Raw genomic sequence first — 16,967 nt, 5'->3', positions numbered from 1 at the left:
TGATCCTTTCTGCCACTGCAGTGGACGGTACTGACGATGGACGCTAGCCTGCTGGGCTGGGAACGATGTGTTAGGAACCTAGACTGTACAGGGGACATGGTCGGCAAGGGAAGCTAGACTATTCCTCTGAGCTGAGCAGAATTTGATTCTCTTTGCAACACTGGACATGTCACCTTCAAATGACGAGGGTCCAGAGTCCACAGAGTCCGTCATTTTATTATCCCTACAAAGAAAAAAAAAAATTACAAAAAAAAAAATGACGAGGGTCCAGTCTAGGGCGGGAACTAATGATGATTTTCATAATCAATTAGTTGGCTGATAATTTTATCCGATCGGATAAAATAATTATATACCATCCTAAATTTTAAAAGAAATGCACAAATGCAGTGTTACAAACCTAAACTTTACTTCAGAATATAACTGCATGCACAATTTTTTGCAATTGCACTGCACTGGAACGCAGGGCAGTGCAGTACCGTGCATTCCACCGTCGGCAATCACACTGGGTGAGAGGCGTGTTTGGGGTGCCATTGAAATGAATGGCACTGCGACGCAGCTCCCGCAGCAGAATTGGCCGGGTGCAATGGCCAGCCTGCTATTGGCTATTGCAATTTGAAATGGCCAATAGCAGGTTGACTATTGCACTATACACCCAATGTAAGGCCGATACCGAAAATTACTTTTTTTTTTTCTCACCTTTTTAGTAATTAAAAAAAAAAATTGAATAGCTTCAGCCCGGGAATGACAGCTGCCAGTGGCAAGATTCCACAGACGGCAGCTGAATGTACATACCGCAGGTATTGAGCTGGTGCAATAGCCAGCCTGCTATTGGCCATTTCAAATTGCATTAGCCAATAGCAGGCTGGCCATTGCACCCGCCTGCTGCTTGGTGCACCCTCTTCCCAGCATGGAGGAGAGAGCTAGGGGATCCAACCAACTAATCGATAATGAGAATAGTTGATAACTATTCTCATTATTGATTAGTTGGTTGCCGCCCTAGTCCAGTCCAACACCAGGGCTGTGGAGCACATAAACCAAGGATAAGCCACAGGTCACACAGCTGAAAGAGAAGTTAGCTTGGATGAAAAACTTCATGTCCCAGCCCTGTTGACCATACACATTCCAGAAGTGGAAAAATAGTTGGTGGACTTGCTCAGCAGGCAGAGACAGCATTTGGGGAAATTGTCTCTTCACCCCAAGGTGTTCCAGGAGACCTGCTGCTGTTGGACACCAATGTAGACCTGGCATCCAAACTGGACAGGTTTGTATCCCGATCCAAAAGCGTTCGCAGTGAGTGCGCTGGTGGATCTGTAGGATCAGTTCTCCTTCCTTGAAAATTCTTCCTCGTCTGCTCCGCAGGGTTGAGGTTGAGGGAATTCCAATGATCCTCTTAGCTCTCAACTGGCCCAGAAGAGGGTGGTACACAGACATGCTTTGGATACTAGCAGATTTCCCGTGGCTGGTTGCTTCTGGGTCATCCGGACTCGCTGTCTCTAGATCCATTTATCCCATCTTGCTTCTTGGTCCCTGGCATTGATGGCTTGTTTGTCCAATTATGTTCCCAAATTCTTACAGGCCAGGAAGTCAGCCCCTTGCAAGGTGTATTATCCTACCTGTAGGGCTTACTTTGCCTGTTGTAGATTTTGGCTTTTCTTTAATGGGGACGTGATCAGCATTTGGCCCTGGGTACACTCACAAGGCAGATATCGGCCCTTTTCTCTTTAACACCCTTTGGCCTCTCATTACCCGATTAAGGCTTTTGTCCAGGAAGTTGCTCACGTTGCCCCTTTCTAGACACCCTCCATTGATGCCGTGGGATCTTACGGTTTCATTTGTGCCTCCAGCAAGCTCCCTATTGGACCTTTTAGAGATATCTCTGGTGGATCTTATGGGCAAGGTTGCTTTCTGCTGCCAGCTCTGAAACTCTTCTATCATGCAAAGAATGTGTTCTAGTTCTTTTCTATGATAACATTGTGCTATGGTCGAAGGATCATTTTTGCCTAAGGTGGGATCTTTCTTTCATCGTTAGGCCCTGTTCACACCTTTACGTTTTGTGCGCGTTCAACGCTCTATGAATGCTCTACAAAACGTACAAACTTATCATGCAAAGAATGTGTTCTAGTTCTTTTCTATGATAACATTGTGCTATGGTCGAAGGATCATTTTTGCCTAAGGTGGGATCTTTCTTTCATCGTTAGGCCCTGTTCACACCTTTACGTTTTGTGCGCGTTCAACGCTCTATGAATGCTCTACAAAACGTACAAACTTGAAAATCCCGTTGTTTTCTATGGGTATGGTTCACACCTTGCCGTATTTCAGCCCATCTGAACGCGCTACAAAACGGCCTACGCCTGAAAAGGTACATGAGCTTCTTTGGGGCGTTTTGGTCTCGCGTTTCCATTGGGATACAGCCAAGTAGCGCGCGACAAACGCGCATATTCGATACGCCTAGGTGTGAACCCAGCTTAAGGAGGACAACATCCATCCCTCGTTTTGTCCTGCCCTGCACTATCCTAAGGAAGTCTCTCCCCACTGTTTAGATGTGGTTATGCCAGTTTTTCCTCTTGTGACGCTAGCCTGCTGGGCTGGGAACGATGTGTTAGGAACCTAGACTGTACAGGGGACATGGTCGGCAAGGGAAGCTAGACTATTCCTCTGAGCTGAGCAGAATTTGATTCTCTTTGCAACACTGGACATGTCACCTTCAAATGACGAGGGTCCAGAGTCCACAGAGTCCGTCATTTTATTATCCCTACAAAGAAAAAAAAAAATTACAAAAAAAAAAATGACGAGGGTCCAGTCTAGGGCGGGAACTAATGATGATTTTCATAATCAATTAGTTGGCTGATAATTTTATCCGATCGGATAAAATAATTATATACCATCCTAAATTTTAAAAGAAATGCACAAATGCAGTGTTACAAACCTAAACTTTACTTCAGAATATAACTGCATGCACAATTTTTTGCAATTGCACTGCACTGGAACGCAGGGCAGTGCAGTACCGTGCATTCCACCGTCGGCAATCACACTGGGTGAGAGGCGTGTTTGGGGTGCCATTGAAATGAATGGCACTGCGACGCAGCTCCCGCAGCAGAATTGGCCGGGTGCAATGGCCAGCCTGCTATTGGCTATTGCAATTTGAAATGGCCAATAGCAGGTTGACTATTGCACTATACACCCAATGTAAGGCCGATACCGAAAATTACTTTTTTTTTTTCTCACCTTTTTAGTAATTAAAAAAAAAAATTGAATAGCTTCAGCCCGGGAATGACAGCTGCCAGTGGCAAGATTCCACAGACGGCAGCTGAATGTACATACCGCAGGTATTGAGCTGGTGCAATAGCCAGCCTGCTATTGGCCATTTCAAATTGCATTAGCCAATAGCAGGCTGGCCATTGCACCCGCCTGCTGCTTGGTGCACCCTCTTCCCAGCATGGAGGAGAGAGCTAGGGGATCCAACCAACTAATCGATAATGAGAATAGTTGATAACTATTCTCATTATTGATTAGTTGGTTGCCGCCCTAGTCCAGTCCAACACCAGGGCTGTGGAGCACATAAACCAAGGATAAGCCACAGGTCACACAGCTGAAAGAGAAGTTAGCTTGGATGAAAAACTTCATGTCCCAGCCCTGTTGACCATACACATTCCAGAAGTGGAAAAATAGTTGGTGGACTTGCTCAGCAGGCAGAGACAGCATTTGGGGAAATTGTCTCTTCACCCCAAGGTGTTCCAGGAGACCTGCTGCTGTTGGACACCAATGTAGACCTGGCATCCAAACTGGACAGGTTTGTATCCCGATCCAAAAGCGTTCGCAGTGAGTGCGCTGGTGGATCTGTAGGATCAGTTCTCCTTCCTTGAAAATTCTTCCTCGTCTGCTCCGCAGGGTTGAGGTTGAGGGAATTCCAATGATCCTCTTAGCTCTCAACTGGCCCAGAAGAGGGTGGTACACAGACATGCTTTGGATACTAGCAGATTTCCCGTGGCTGGTTGCTTCTGGGTCATCCGGACTCGCTGTCTCTAGATCCATTTATCCCATCTTGCTTCTTGGTCCCTGGCATTGATGGCTTGTTTGTCCAATTATGTTCCCAAATTCTTACAGGCCAGGAAGTCAGCCCCTTGCAAGGTGTATTATCCTACCTGTAGGGCTTACTTTGCCTGTTGTAGATTTTGGCTTTTTTTTAATGGGGACGTGATCAGCATTTGGCCCTGGGTACACTCACAAGGCAGATATCGGCCCTTTTCTCTTTAACACCCTTTGGCCTCTCATTACCCGATTAAGGCTTTTGTCCAGGAAGTTGCTCACGTTGCCCCTTTCTAGACACCCTCCATTGATGCCGTGGGATCTTACGGTTTCATTTGTGCCTCCAGCAAGCTCCCTATTGGACCTTTTAGAGATATCTCTGGTGGATCTTATGGGCAAGGTTGCTTTCTGCTGCCAGCTCTGAAACTCTTCTATCATGCAAAGAATGTGTTCTAGTTCTTTTCTATGATAACATTGTGCTATGGTCGAAGGATCATTTTTGCCTAAGGTGGGATCTTTCTTTCATCGTTAGGCCCTGTTCACACCTTTACGTTTTGTGCGCGTTCAACGCTCTATGAATGCTCTACAAAACGTACAAACTTGAAAATCCCGTTGTTTTCTATGGGTATGGTTCACACCTTGCCGTATTTCAGCCCATCTGAACGCGCTACAAAACGGCCTACGCCTGAAAAGGTACATGAGCTTCTTTGGGGCGTTTTGGTCTCGCGTTTCCATTGGGATACAGCCAAGTAGCGCGCGACAAACGCGCATATTCGATACGCCTAGGTGTGAACCCAGCTTAAGGAGGACAACATCCATCCCTCGTTTTGTCCTGCCCTGCACTATCCTAAGGAAGTCTCTCCCCACTGTTTAGATGTGGTTATGCCAGTTTTTCCTCTTGGCTACATATTTGTTCCGACAATCAGATTGTCTTTGTCCTGCCTGAAGGTGGATCAGACAGGTCATTGTGCATGCTCCACCTTTTCCTGGCGCACTCTGCTACATTTCTCAGTACTCCTTTTTGAGCATTTCGACATTGAGCATCTGCGTTGCACGTTTGCAAGGCAGCCGCTCGGTCCTCTGTTCACACGTGCACTAAATTCTACCAGGTGGATGTTTGTACATCTGCCGATGTTGGTTTTGGCCGTAGGGGTCTACAGGCAGATGTTAGGGTTTCCCCATTGTTTATGTGGGCCTGTTGGTGGTTTGGCTCTGTTGCACACCCCTCTGATCTATTGCTTGGGGACATCCCAGTTGGCACTTAATCTGCCTGCGTCCTATTGTACGATCTAGAAAATGGAATTTGTGACTTACCAGTAAAATCCATATCTTGGAGGTACGGTACAGGCCCCGTGCTGATTGGCAGACGACACGATTTCCTCTGCTTCCTTTTTTAGGATTTTCTGGACTGGGAGGAATTCTGAGGGTCTCCACAGTTCTGAGCAGTGTCCTTGCATATTACCCAGTTGTCTCCAAATCTGCCTGTGTCCTGTACTGTACTCCAAGAAACAGATTATACTGGTAAAAGCCTATTTTATTGGTGTGTTGCTGTTGCCGCTGTCATCCAAAACCGTCGGCTAACGGCGAGTCTGCGACCAAGCTTGATTTTTTTTATTTCGGTGACAAAACATGAGGTCACTGGCTGTGCTCTGAGTGACACCTGTATCTGTATCGCAAGACTGGCTGGAATGGATAACAGGTTTTCATGACACTGAAGCATTGACGACCGATTCAATTGTGTTGATCGGACCTAAGGCTTTCAGTCCTGAAAAGGTTAAGTGTGTGGGCTGCCACTTTCTCTCTCCATTTGCACACGCTGGGCTTCATGTATACCTTGTCTTAGAAAAGGGAACGGTAGGCGTCCGGTCATGCAGCGGCAAAATATCTGCGGCAGTAAATGTTTCTGAGTGTCGGATGATGATGATGCCCATTACAGCTCCATAGTTGGCCTCTACCCACCACACCATTCAAAGCAAAGATGACATGTGTTGCACTGCAGGCTTCTATTATGTTATGTATAGCCACCTGAAAACTGTACCCTGCCCAGGCACCCCATCTAGATAAAGCAGACCTGGCACACTATGGAGGGGGTGGGGGAGGAAGAGGACGACGGCATCATCCGCTGGTCTTTTTAGAAGTAATTTATTTTACATTTGTGCAAGGGGTAGGGGGCCCACTAAAAAGCCAGCCTCTGGGCCAATAGGACCAGAGACTGGCTTTAAAGGAAACCTGTGCATTGCCCTGTTGTCGTCAGAACTGGTGTTCCCATTCTCTGATGGAAGATTTCCCCTCTGGTCCTGTTCTGGTAACACCTCAGAATGTTGGATTTTCCTGTCCCTTCTAATGGCCGTGGCTTTGTCACCAGGATACATGCAGAGGACGAATCTCCCGATCGGAGAGACTAGTTTTTAACACTTCCCCATTCCATCTAAAACCAGAAAGCTTTTAGCTGTAGATACTTTGTTACAGGGCCGGCCGTTCAGTGCCCAGCTCAGCTCGCATTATCTTGGTGTTCAGAAGAGTAGGATAATGATTCTCGTCTGCCGTGGCGAGGGTGGAGCCCCGGGGGACAGTAAATAAATAAATAAATAAATGCAAACTTAGTCCAGCATGGAGATCAGGATTTCTAATTGAATTGGCTACATGTTTGTTCCGAATCAGTAGCACAGAAAGTATCGGAGATGGAGGACCATAAGTGGCATTGCAGCGCCCAGCCCTTGTACTTCATGAAATGCATGACTGAAGAATGGGGACATGCAAAATACTTGCACTGAGGTGCGTTGTCCGCACACCAATCTGCTTCAGAATTGATTAACGTCATTGCAGCATAATAGAAGTCAACGCAATGTTTCGGGACTGTGCAGTGTCCCTTCATCGGGCAAATTGTGGATTGCACAGGGACCCTGTGTGCTTACTGTGGACGGGACCACAACAGGTGACGTGGGCATCGAACACACCTAGAAGTGTTGGATGAGAAGATTCTGCTGGGGGTGGTGGTTTATATTTCGACAGCGCTTTTTTTCCCTTTTGGGGACTAAAATCGTTTATCAAATTGGTTTTGGGGCAGATGGGAGGTGAGGAGCCACCTTGGGCGCACTCGTCAGTAAACCTGCCGGCATGTCTCTGGAGTGTGGCAGTGTCACATCACCGCGTGCAGGTATCTATACAGATGAACCAAATACGCGACCACACCAAAACAATTCTTGTGAGCGATAGTTTATTAGATACACCGAAACAGCACAACCACATGCAACACCACCAACACCCGCAAGTATCATATTAGAGCCAAACTATACACTGAGTGGCCAGATTATTATGACCACCTGACGTTTGTAGGCAAATTAGCTATAATTCCGCGCTGAAGTTGCTAGAGGGCCAGACCCTTATAAATAGGGAAGCAGGTTGTTTACCACGACAGTAGAAGTGATTTGTTTCTGAAGATACGGGGAAACAACGCGATATAACAGCCTTTGAACGTGGAATGATTGTTGGCGCTCGGAGCCATGGAGCGAGTATCAGCAAAACAGCAGAATTCGTTAAATGTTCAAGAGCAGCTGTTGTTAAAGTGTTTAAAGACCGGACTGTCAGCCGAAAATCTGGGTCTGAACGTGCGAATTGTGCCCGTCAGCGACTAGTCAATGTTAGGGCAGAACGGAGAGTGACAAGACTGGTACAAGACAACAGAAGGGCAACAGTGCCGTGTCAGATTCCTCGCATCACCTTTCAACATCTCATGGAGTCATCTCGTGGCCCAACGAAGCCATCTCGTGGCCCAACTAAGTACTGATGGGGTGGTCATAATAATCTGGCCACTCAGTGTATACAACAAATCACACACAGGAGATAACAGGGCTGGTAACAACTTGGGGAGCAGGGCAATAAGAGAGCCGGGAGCCACAGATCAGGAGGCCTCAGGGGTAAGAGTCAGTTGGGGTTCAAGGCAGGGACAGGAAACAGGATGCAGGTAGGGATATGACAACAATACTGTGGCACAGGCCTCACTGCAAGGAGAGGCTAAATACCCTCCCAGACCAGCATCAGGTGGTGACTAATTGCTGGTAGACACCTGCAGGTGAGCATCGGAACTGCAGGTTTCAGTGCCACCCAGAGGTGGTCTGGTACCTGACCGCTACTGGCTGGAGACACCTGCAGGTGAGCTCTGGAACACTGCAGGATCTGGTTCCAGCGCCACATGGAGATTCTCCCGTCCCTGACAGGGAGGAAACCCATGCAAACTCCATGCAGATGGTGGATAACCCTCAGGACTGCAAGGCTGAAGTGCTGATCATCAAGCTGTACTGCCCGAAAACCACAATCTTCTTTCAAAGTTTTTCAGATTTGAAGGCAAGAAAAAAAAAAAGTTCTTAAAGGGCACTGGACATGTCACAGCTACGGAGGTGCGTCTATGATGGATGGGAAGGTCACTCCACCACAGTGATCACATAGGAACAGATGAAGCTCCCACAATAATAGGATGGAGGGTGCATTTCTGAGCCAAGCCATATTATTTGCATGCTTCTCTGGGTTCAGTGTAATAAAATAATTAATGACTGGCGCCCCTCTCCTCATCTTTCATTTCCTCTGCGTGTTCTTCAGTCGCACACAATTTCAGGCGTTCTGTTTTCATTGACTCTTCGCATTTCTTGCAGTTATCTCTTGTTTTGCCTTCAATAATTACCATTGATTTTTTTTTTTGCATTGCTCGAGGCCCCGCCGCGGTTACCATGGCAGCGTTACAGCCGAGTCTGGGGAACATTCATTTTAGTCCGGCGGACATGTCATATTTTAGCTGTTCACAGATTCTGCATATAAAGTACGGCTCGGGGAAGAAGGCGAGGGAAATTGTGTAAAGCAGAGTCGTTTTCTAGGCCGCGCGTCGGGCTGCTGATTCTGTCACCGGCGACTCTTTGTTGGCGACATTGCTGAAATTCGGCTTACGGATTCTCTCCTCCGCTCCAAACGGTAATATGCGGACTGGTAATACCGTGTTTCCCCGAAAATAAGACACTGTCTTATATTGTTTTGGGCTCTTATTTTCAGGGGAGGGCTTATTTTTTTTTTTTAATGTACAACAATCCATCTGCCAGAATGAGCGAAGCGCGCTTTTACTATGGATTCCTCACAGGCGGCGTGCATTTGGTATCACTCCGCCTGTGACGGGAGCCGGCACTACAGAGGACGCATCGGCTTGCGCGGTTCTGCTTCCTCTGGCGCTGGCTTCGTTGACACCACTGATTCTCTCCAAGTCCCCCTTATGCCACCAGCGGCCCTGGGGATGGTCACAACTAGGTCTTATTTTGGGGGTAGGTCTTATATTTTAGCAATTCCCAAAAATAGTACTAGGTCTTAATTTCCAGGAAACACGGTAGTATAGGTTGCATTTCAGTCATTGGCATGGTTCCTAATGGTGGGGGCATCACAAATCCTCCTTGGGTCAGGGTAACTATGTCCTGCACTGATGGAGGCCAACGGGCTTGAAGCAGTTGTATGGAGGCTGAGATTACCGTTTGGGCATTTGTGAATATTTGGAAATCGGTTACTTTGGCAGTATCTGTATTTCATACTATCCATATGCCATCTTGCAGAATCTGGTCATTGGCATTAGTGGACGGCGATGGAGGCGGAGCTACTGTCTGAAGGAAGTGATGTAATAATCACAGGGAGTTCTACTTTAATTCCTTGCCAGGGTTTGGATGCATTGTATGGCGGTTCTGTTCCTTCCTAATCCTTCCTCTCTCCTGCCCTTCTATCAGTCACTTATTTTACTAAATGCAGATACACATCAATGCCCATCAAGGGGGAAGGCGAACACACCACAGGACTGGGAGGCTCCACATTTGTTCTCTGCTGCTTATGTGGCATGGGAAACCTATGGTGACCTCTGACCTTCAGTCTTGCACAGCAGTACCGGCTCCTCTCCTGGATTGAAATTGCTTTCTGTGATGTCACTGCACCCTGGGAGCTTCTCACAATGTGCATTAGAAGCTGCAGCAAGTCAGAGGCCGCCTAATTTCCTGCCTGGGGGACATCCAGCATCATCTAGCCTATTCATCCCCAGCCTGACTGTACCTGACCCCGCCCCTTTCATTAATTTGACTTCAGTTCTTGCAATTATGGAGGCTCTGCATCACATGTGGGCATTACCTAGGGCAGCCTGCATGCAGTCTAGGAACGCCCACTTCCTCTCATCAAGGCATTTGGGTATTTGCATAACTCCTCCCAAGAGCCAGCCCACTGCCTGCATCCCAGCTGAGCTCTCGAGAGGAGTACGGAGACGGGACGCTGTTATGTTTTCAGGGAGCTGTGTACAGCACCCTGGATACCCCTTCTACCAGCCACCATCTCCCTGCATTGAGTGGAGAAGCACAGAGACACGGTGATGATTTCAGTAGGACTAACATTTCGGTATGTCGTAAAAACAGGTTTTATTACTTTTGTCTGCATGTAGATGAGGGGGAAGAGAGGATCCAGGAAGGGCAAAATATAAGAAGCTTAAAAGTGTAATATAAGTCCTGTATGTCTGTGCTGATGGTCGGTGGCCCTGCCGGCACCACTCGGCTCAACAGACTTTGAATAATGGAAGGAGTCGGGTGGAAAATTGTGGGTTGAACAGTGACAGCAGTCTTTGTTCTGGTGAACGCCGGCTGTCAGAATACAACAGCCGGCAGGGGAGATTCCTTCGTCCACATTGTCTAGCCTGGGTAAGGGAATCGTGAGGGCCGAAGGAGAATAAAATATGGCCAGCGTAAGTCTTGATCTGTGTCCGGGAACTCTCCATCCCCAACACACGGGTCCCGAAAACCACCTGGCAGCGAAAAGCGTTCATGTGCTCTCCCAATGTGGTAAGGGCAACGCTTTTTTTTTTTTTACTGCATTGCTCGGGCACATTAATGAAATGTCGGCAGCATTTGATTTGTGCCCAGCCAGGGAGTGCCGCAGAGGAGCCGCTCTCTGGCGGTGGCACGATCCTTCATTCATACGTCTGCCTCGCTGTGTGCTGGCTTCACTTCCATACAAGAGACGGATCGGCTTCACCCGCTCATTGATGCTCATTGTTCTATAGAAGAAGGTTTCTGCTGTATTGTAACGCTACGAGCAAGGTTCCCGCTTCCTGGGTTTGGTCTTTAATACTCCTCTCTGGTATCTGGGGGAGAGGTAAATCGTGAGGGCTCTACGTCAGTGTTTCTCAACCTTTCATAGTTGCGGCTCTCCAGTCACCCCAGTCTGAAATGTAAAAAAGCAAGTGTGGTTCCCCCGAAATCTAGAACACATCCTTATCCTAGCAAGGGGTCTGGTATGGATTTTAGGGGAGGACCCCAGTCAAAAAGCAACACCTTATATCTGATCCCATCCTTCACATTTTAATTCCCCCTCCTTTCACGTCAGAAGCCCCCCCTTTCACATCAGAGCCCTATCTTTAAATCAAAGTCGACAGAGACCCCCTCTTGTACCTCCGCGTCTGTCCGTGGTAAGTGCTTGTTCACACCAGCAAGCCGCGCTGAACGCATGGCGGCTGGTGTGTGCTGGGAGAAACCGCGCTGATTGGCCGGGATTCCAGCACATCAGTTTTTTTTTTTTTCCCGTTAGAACTTTATTGAAATGTCACAAATAAAATTCCATCCACTTCTAACCGCCACAACGCGGTGCAATGTGATTGTATGACGTCGCACCGCTGCACGCAATTTATGAAGGCACGCCACCGCGGCCTAGTGATGTGAATGGGGCTGGCTGACTTGTCTTTGCTTTTTGGACTGCCAGCACAGCCCCGACACGTCTGGGGTGAACAAGCCCTAAAGGGCATTTCTTTGTGGCCCGTTCACATCTTTGCCCCGCAGCACCGAGCGTTCAGAATTTCTGCATTGGCATATTTTTGGATGGAGCAAAAGTTTTTAGGCGAAAAGAAATGAATAGAAATTGCAAACATGTGCACATGGCATGCCAAGGAAGCTTTACACTTGCCCTGAGGTAAGGGCTCTTTCACACACATGCGCAGTAATATTGTGATGAGTTAATACATACGTGTTTACATGTCTTCAAGGGGAACTCCAGGCAACATTTTTATTAACCCTTGCAGTGGGGCTTCCCCTGCACCGCAAGGGTTAACTGCTCTATGGTGTCCAGGGACTAAAAAAAAAAAGTTTTATACTCACCTGATCCTCGTAGTCAGCCGGCTCTTAGACCGGTCCTTCCAGCCGCTCCCCTCCCACCGCTCCAGCGGTCTAAGGATACTCGAGTTATCACTGGAGCTATCACATACCATCACTGGAGCGGAGGAGGAGGAGGAGGGAGCGCTGTGACGGGGAGTATTGGGTGATTATAACTTCTTTATTTGAGCTCCTACAAAGGTAATGAGCAGTTAACCCTTGCATTGTGGGGGTGGCCCTCATGCACGGGTTAATCAAAATGTTTCCCGGAGTTCTGCTTTAATGCGCACTGATGTGCGGTTCTGTGTAATGCACCTGGGGGAGAATTTATCCAAATTTGTAGTAGTCGCCCACGGCAACCAATCGGCTTCTAACTTTCATTTTAAAATCCTAACAAAACAAACTGAAGACAGAAGCTGATTGGTTGCTACGGGCGACCGCTCCAATTTTGATACATTCCCCCTCATTGTGTTTAACTTTTAACGAGAACCTGTACTTTATTTGGCAAACAAAAATGGTGTTTTCTGTGTCCCTCTCTGATTTAGTTTGTTACTTGGACCTGACTTACCTTGACTTCATGATTGAGATCTGCCATCCCTCTGCTCAAGCAGTCTTTCTGCAGGACAGAATGGCCGTTGGCAGGACTTTGCCATTTAGTGGTAGGTAGGTCCAGGTATGGTAGGTCAAGAAACTGTAAGGCCCCTTTCACACGGCCGGTCCGATCGGGTCCGCCTGTCAGTTTTTCAAGTGGACCCGATCGAACACCCAATGCTAGTCTATGGGCAGCCGCGTGTAAATGGCTGGACGTCCATTTACCCCGGACCCTGGCCTGGTCCAGTGTCCGGGGCAAAGCAAACTGATCAGAGATCCATTTTGCCGGACCTGATGCCGGATTGGGGTAATCTGATGTAGATGTCCATTTATATCCGATTCCAAATAGACTGACATGGGGTCCGGCGGTCGGAGGCTGGCTGACGTCTGGTACAGTGCAGGGCCCATAACTTTGCATTATATGTGACACCAAGCGACTGTCTGCATGCCGGAGCATTGAGGAGAGAAGTGAACGCTGACTGCCAGGGAAGCGGAGCGTTGGGGAGAGAAGTGAACGCTGACTGCCAGGGAAGCGGAGCGTTGGGGAGAGAAGTGAACGCTGACTGCCGGGGAAGCGTGGAGCATTGGGGAGAGAAGTGAACGCTGACTTGCCAGGGAAGCGGAGCGTTGGGGAGAGAAGTGAACGCTGACTGCCGGGTAGGCGGAGCGTTGGGGAGAGAAGTGACCGCTGACTGCCGGGGAAGCGGAGCGTTGGGGAGAGAAGTGAACGCTGACTGCCTTGGGAGCGGAGATACGATATGATGATATTACCTGATAACACTAGACCTGAACAAACCTTTAACCCTTACAGTGCAGGGGCAGCCGGTGCCACAGCACCGGGACACCGAGGAGGACAGGCGGCGACTCGCTGTGTATAGGCAGAGCGAATCTCCACTCACACTGCTGTATCCGGCCTGCAAGGACATCCCATCCCCGCCGCTGTGAGGCTCCGTTCCCACACAGCGGTATGAAAACCGTGCGTTCGTCTGTGCAGCATGAAAACGCGCACTTTTTAACATACGTGCGGTTTGCGACTACTACTATTATAGCCGGAACGCACGGAAGTCACCCAGTATATCACGCTTGTAAGTTTCTGCGCAATGTGCTTTTTTTTTATGCCGCACGGACGACGCGCAGGTGAGGACAAGCTGCATTAGAATGTATTGGTTTTTGTGTTTCGCGCGGCAAAACGCTAATGTGTGAACGGGTCTGAGTATCCTTCTGCCGGGTCACTGGGGGGTCATGTGTGCCATGTTGTCTGTACACGTATGCAGTGCGCTGGCTGACGCACTCCCCCAGCTGGCTGCATTGTTAGGGGGGGGGGGGGCAGTTTTGGTTCAGAGAGAACAATCCTTCCTCACTCCCTCCAGGGAACCTTCATCTCTTTCTACGCTGCGTTATATTATTCATTCCTATAGGTGCTCCGGGAGGTCCGAGATCTTGTACTACTGGCTGCTTTACTTCACATATGCCGTAGTAATACATAGGGATGCATTGATACCGTTTTTTCTATATCAAGTACCAGTATTTTTTCTTCGGCACTTGATACCGATACCCGAAGTCCCATTAAGGAAGCCAGGCGGCATGTAAAGACTCGCCACCTGGCTTCCCGCTTATCAGGGAAGCCGGCTCCATGCTCGCCTTGTCGCGAGGTTACGAGGGAGGATAAAGCCAGCTTCCCCGCCAATCAGAAAGCCCGACGTCACGTCATTACACGGCGCCCAGCTTCCTGATTGGCTGGGAGGCCGGCAGCGTGTAATAACTCGGTGCCCGGCTTCCTGATAGCGGAAGCTCACATATTGGGCTAGGCATCGGAAGCATTTGGGCACTCGCCCAAATACTTGGTATCGGTGCATCCCTGAAATATATATATCATTTCTCCTACTTACGATGGGTGCATTGACATACTGGGTTGGGTCTGACATCCCTGTGTGTGTTGTAAAGTAGTCACCGCTCCAAGCTGGGATGGACTACAATCTCATGTTAAGTTTGCTCATTTTTTTTGAGATTGTAGTCCATCATAGGGGTGAGCTTGGAGCAGTGACAACTTTACAACACACACAGGGACTATGGGGAACAAAAGTAGCCCCCCTCCAGAAGGAAGGACAGTGTCAGCACCAATTCAGAGATGATTGGAGGTTCTATAGCCGAGTGATACACAAATAAGATACATTGTTGTTAATGGGAGTTAAAGGAGAACTATGGGGTCAGGGCTTTTCCATATAGTTAGCCTAAGGGTCACGGGAGGACACAAACTAGCGTCCTCCCGTCACCCTAAGCTCAGTATACCGCGAGCTGCAACTATGAGGATGAGTGAAAAGCACAAATGCATTTAAGATCCTCGAGTTTCGTGTCAATTTAATATCTTGCTATTGAGAGGTTTGACTTTGACCCAATCAGCAGCTCATAGAAGTGACAGACAGTGTGCTGCAAGTGAGGGTGCTTACCAATGGTTTTCATCAATTTAAGGAACAAACTTCCATGCTTTGCTCTCCTTGGAGGATTGATGAGACTTTTTCCATCCTCTTCATACTATGCATTCGGATCAGATGATCACCTGATGGAAAGCTCTCGCAGGCGCCCTCTAGTGGATAACTGATGACATACAGCACAGCTCTTAGGCCTGGTTCACAACTCGGCTTCAGCTTTTATGCGTGTTTTATGTTGCGCTTTTTATGCGCATGCGGCAAAACGTGCTTTTCTTTGTGAGCAGATCGTAGCTCATAGATGATAATGAGCAAATGCGCAAAAACACAGCAAACACGCGTTTTCAAGCATTTCCTATTGAGTCTATGGGGCCAAAACGAGCTGTAATATGCCCCCCCAAAAAAAGCTCCGATGTGAACACGGCCATAGAAATGAATGTTTTTTTGGGGGGGAGGGAGGAGCGGGGGTCAGATTTTTGGAGCGTTTTTTAGGGCACTACAAAACGCTCAGCGTGACCGCGGGACTAACACTGCGTTCCAGCCACAATTAAAGAGCGAATTATGCGAAGGCAAAACCCTCTTGCAGGAATATTACGCCAGGCTTGGCCAAATCAGGGCACTGGCGTTCTGATACGGTGCCTTTTTACATCCGAGTTTTTAGGACATCAGCTTGCCAGAGGTCTGGCTGTTGCTGCCGGACATTGTCCTGATGGCGCACTGTTTCCCCTACATGGCTACAAAACTGGAGACCCCATCACCTCGCCCCATTCATGGGAAAGTGACAGGGACTTTTAAAACAAATACTTGACCCTGCTGCTTTCACCTTTTAGATCATGTGACCTCCTCCTGTGATGCAGTGCTCAGGTGTGGCAGCCATTTACTGGGTTGAACACTGTCACATGACCGAGGGGATGATGTCATTACTACTTGCACTGCGGTCATGGTGTCAATAACAGGGTTGGGGGTGGTTTAGAGAGACCCTGTCACTTTGTCTTGAAATGGGCAAGACGACGGGGTCCCTTTAAGGGTAATGTAAAAAAAAATTGGGGATGTTGTTAGGATTTGTTATGCAATCTGAGGGGCTGAGAAACGATTTGTAATGTCATTGGCCTCGGATGTGTCTTTCAGCCGTCCTCTCTAACGGTACGTTCACACCAGATGCAGTGCGTTCCAATCCGATTCTGGCCGGAACGCACTGCATCGCATCCGGCTCACTTTTTTGTGGGGCAGGAGGGGGCATGACGGGCTTTTGAAGTGATTGGCACCGTAGCCACTGATCAAAATAGTGCTTGCAGTGTTTTGATTGCACCGGACTGGAGCACAGGCACAATGTGCTTTGCGATCCCGTGCGGGCAAAAGCATTGTGGCCGGAGAGCGTGGCTACGGTGCCAATCAGTTCAATAGCCCGTCACGCCCCCTCCTGCCCAACAAAAAGTGAGCCGGCCGCAATGCGAGGCAGTGCGTTCCGGCCAGAATCGGAACGGAACGCAGTGCATCTGGTGTGAGCGTACCCAAAAGTAAAGCATTAATGGTGGGAATATACATCGGTCACATGTCGGCATGCACTGTTCTTGTTGTTCTTGTTGTCATGTTTTTGGATAATTTTAAGAATGATTTTCTGCTCCAGTTCTCATTAAAGGCCATCTCCTCCCAAAATTAATATTTCAGGTTAAGACGGGCGACAATGGCTTGAATCACCCGTCGGCTTCTTATGTCTCGGAGACTCCCAGCGGCGTGATTTTGTTCACGGTTTTCTGTCTCCGCCCTCCCCCGCCCCCCC

The 16,967-nt window shown here is 48.4% G+C and overlaps 1 protein-coding gene across 2 annotated transcripts in view; it reads left to right on the top strand.

Annotated features, from left to right (window-relative positions):
• BCL9 (B-cell CLL/lymphoma 9) overlaps window positions 1-16,967 on the top strand; it is a 59,014-nt gene that overhangs the window by 36,682 nt on the left and 5,365 nt on the right. The gene's annotated exons all lie outside the window — the stretch shown is intronic.

This window comes from Nanorana parkeri, unplaced genomic scaffold (genome assembly GCF_000935625.1).
Source record: "Nanorana parkeri isolate BGI_ZX_2015 unplaced genomic scaffold, ASM93562v1 scaffold2477, whole genome shotgun sequence".
NCBI classification, from domain to species: Eukaryota; Metazoa; Chordata; class Amphibia; order Anura; family Dicroglossidae; genus Nanorana; species Nanorana parkeri.
The sequence above is the reverse complement of the archived record's forward strand: the minus strand, read 5'-3'. Positions and strand labels throughout refer to the sequence as shown.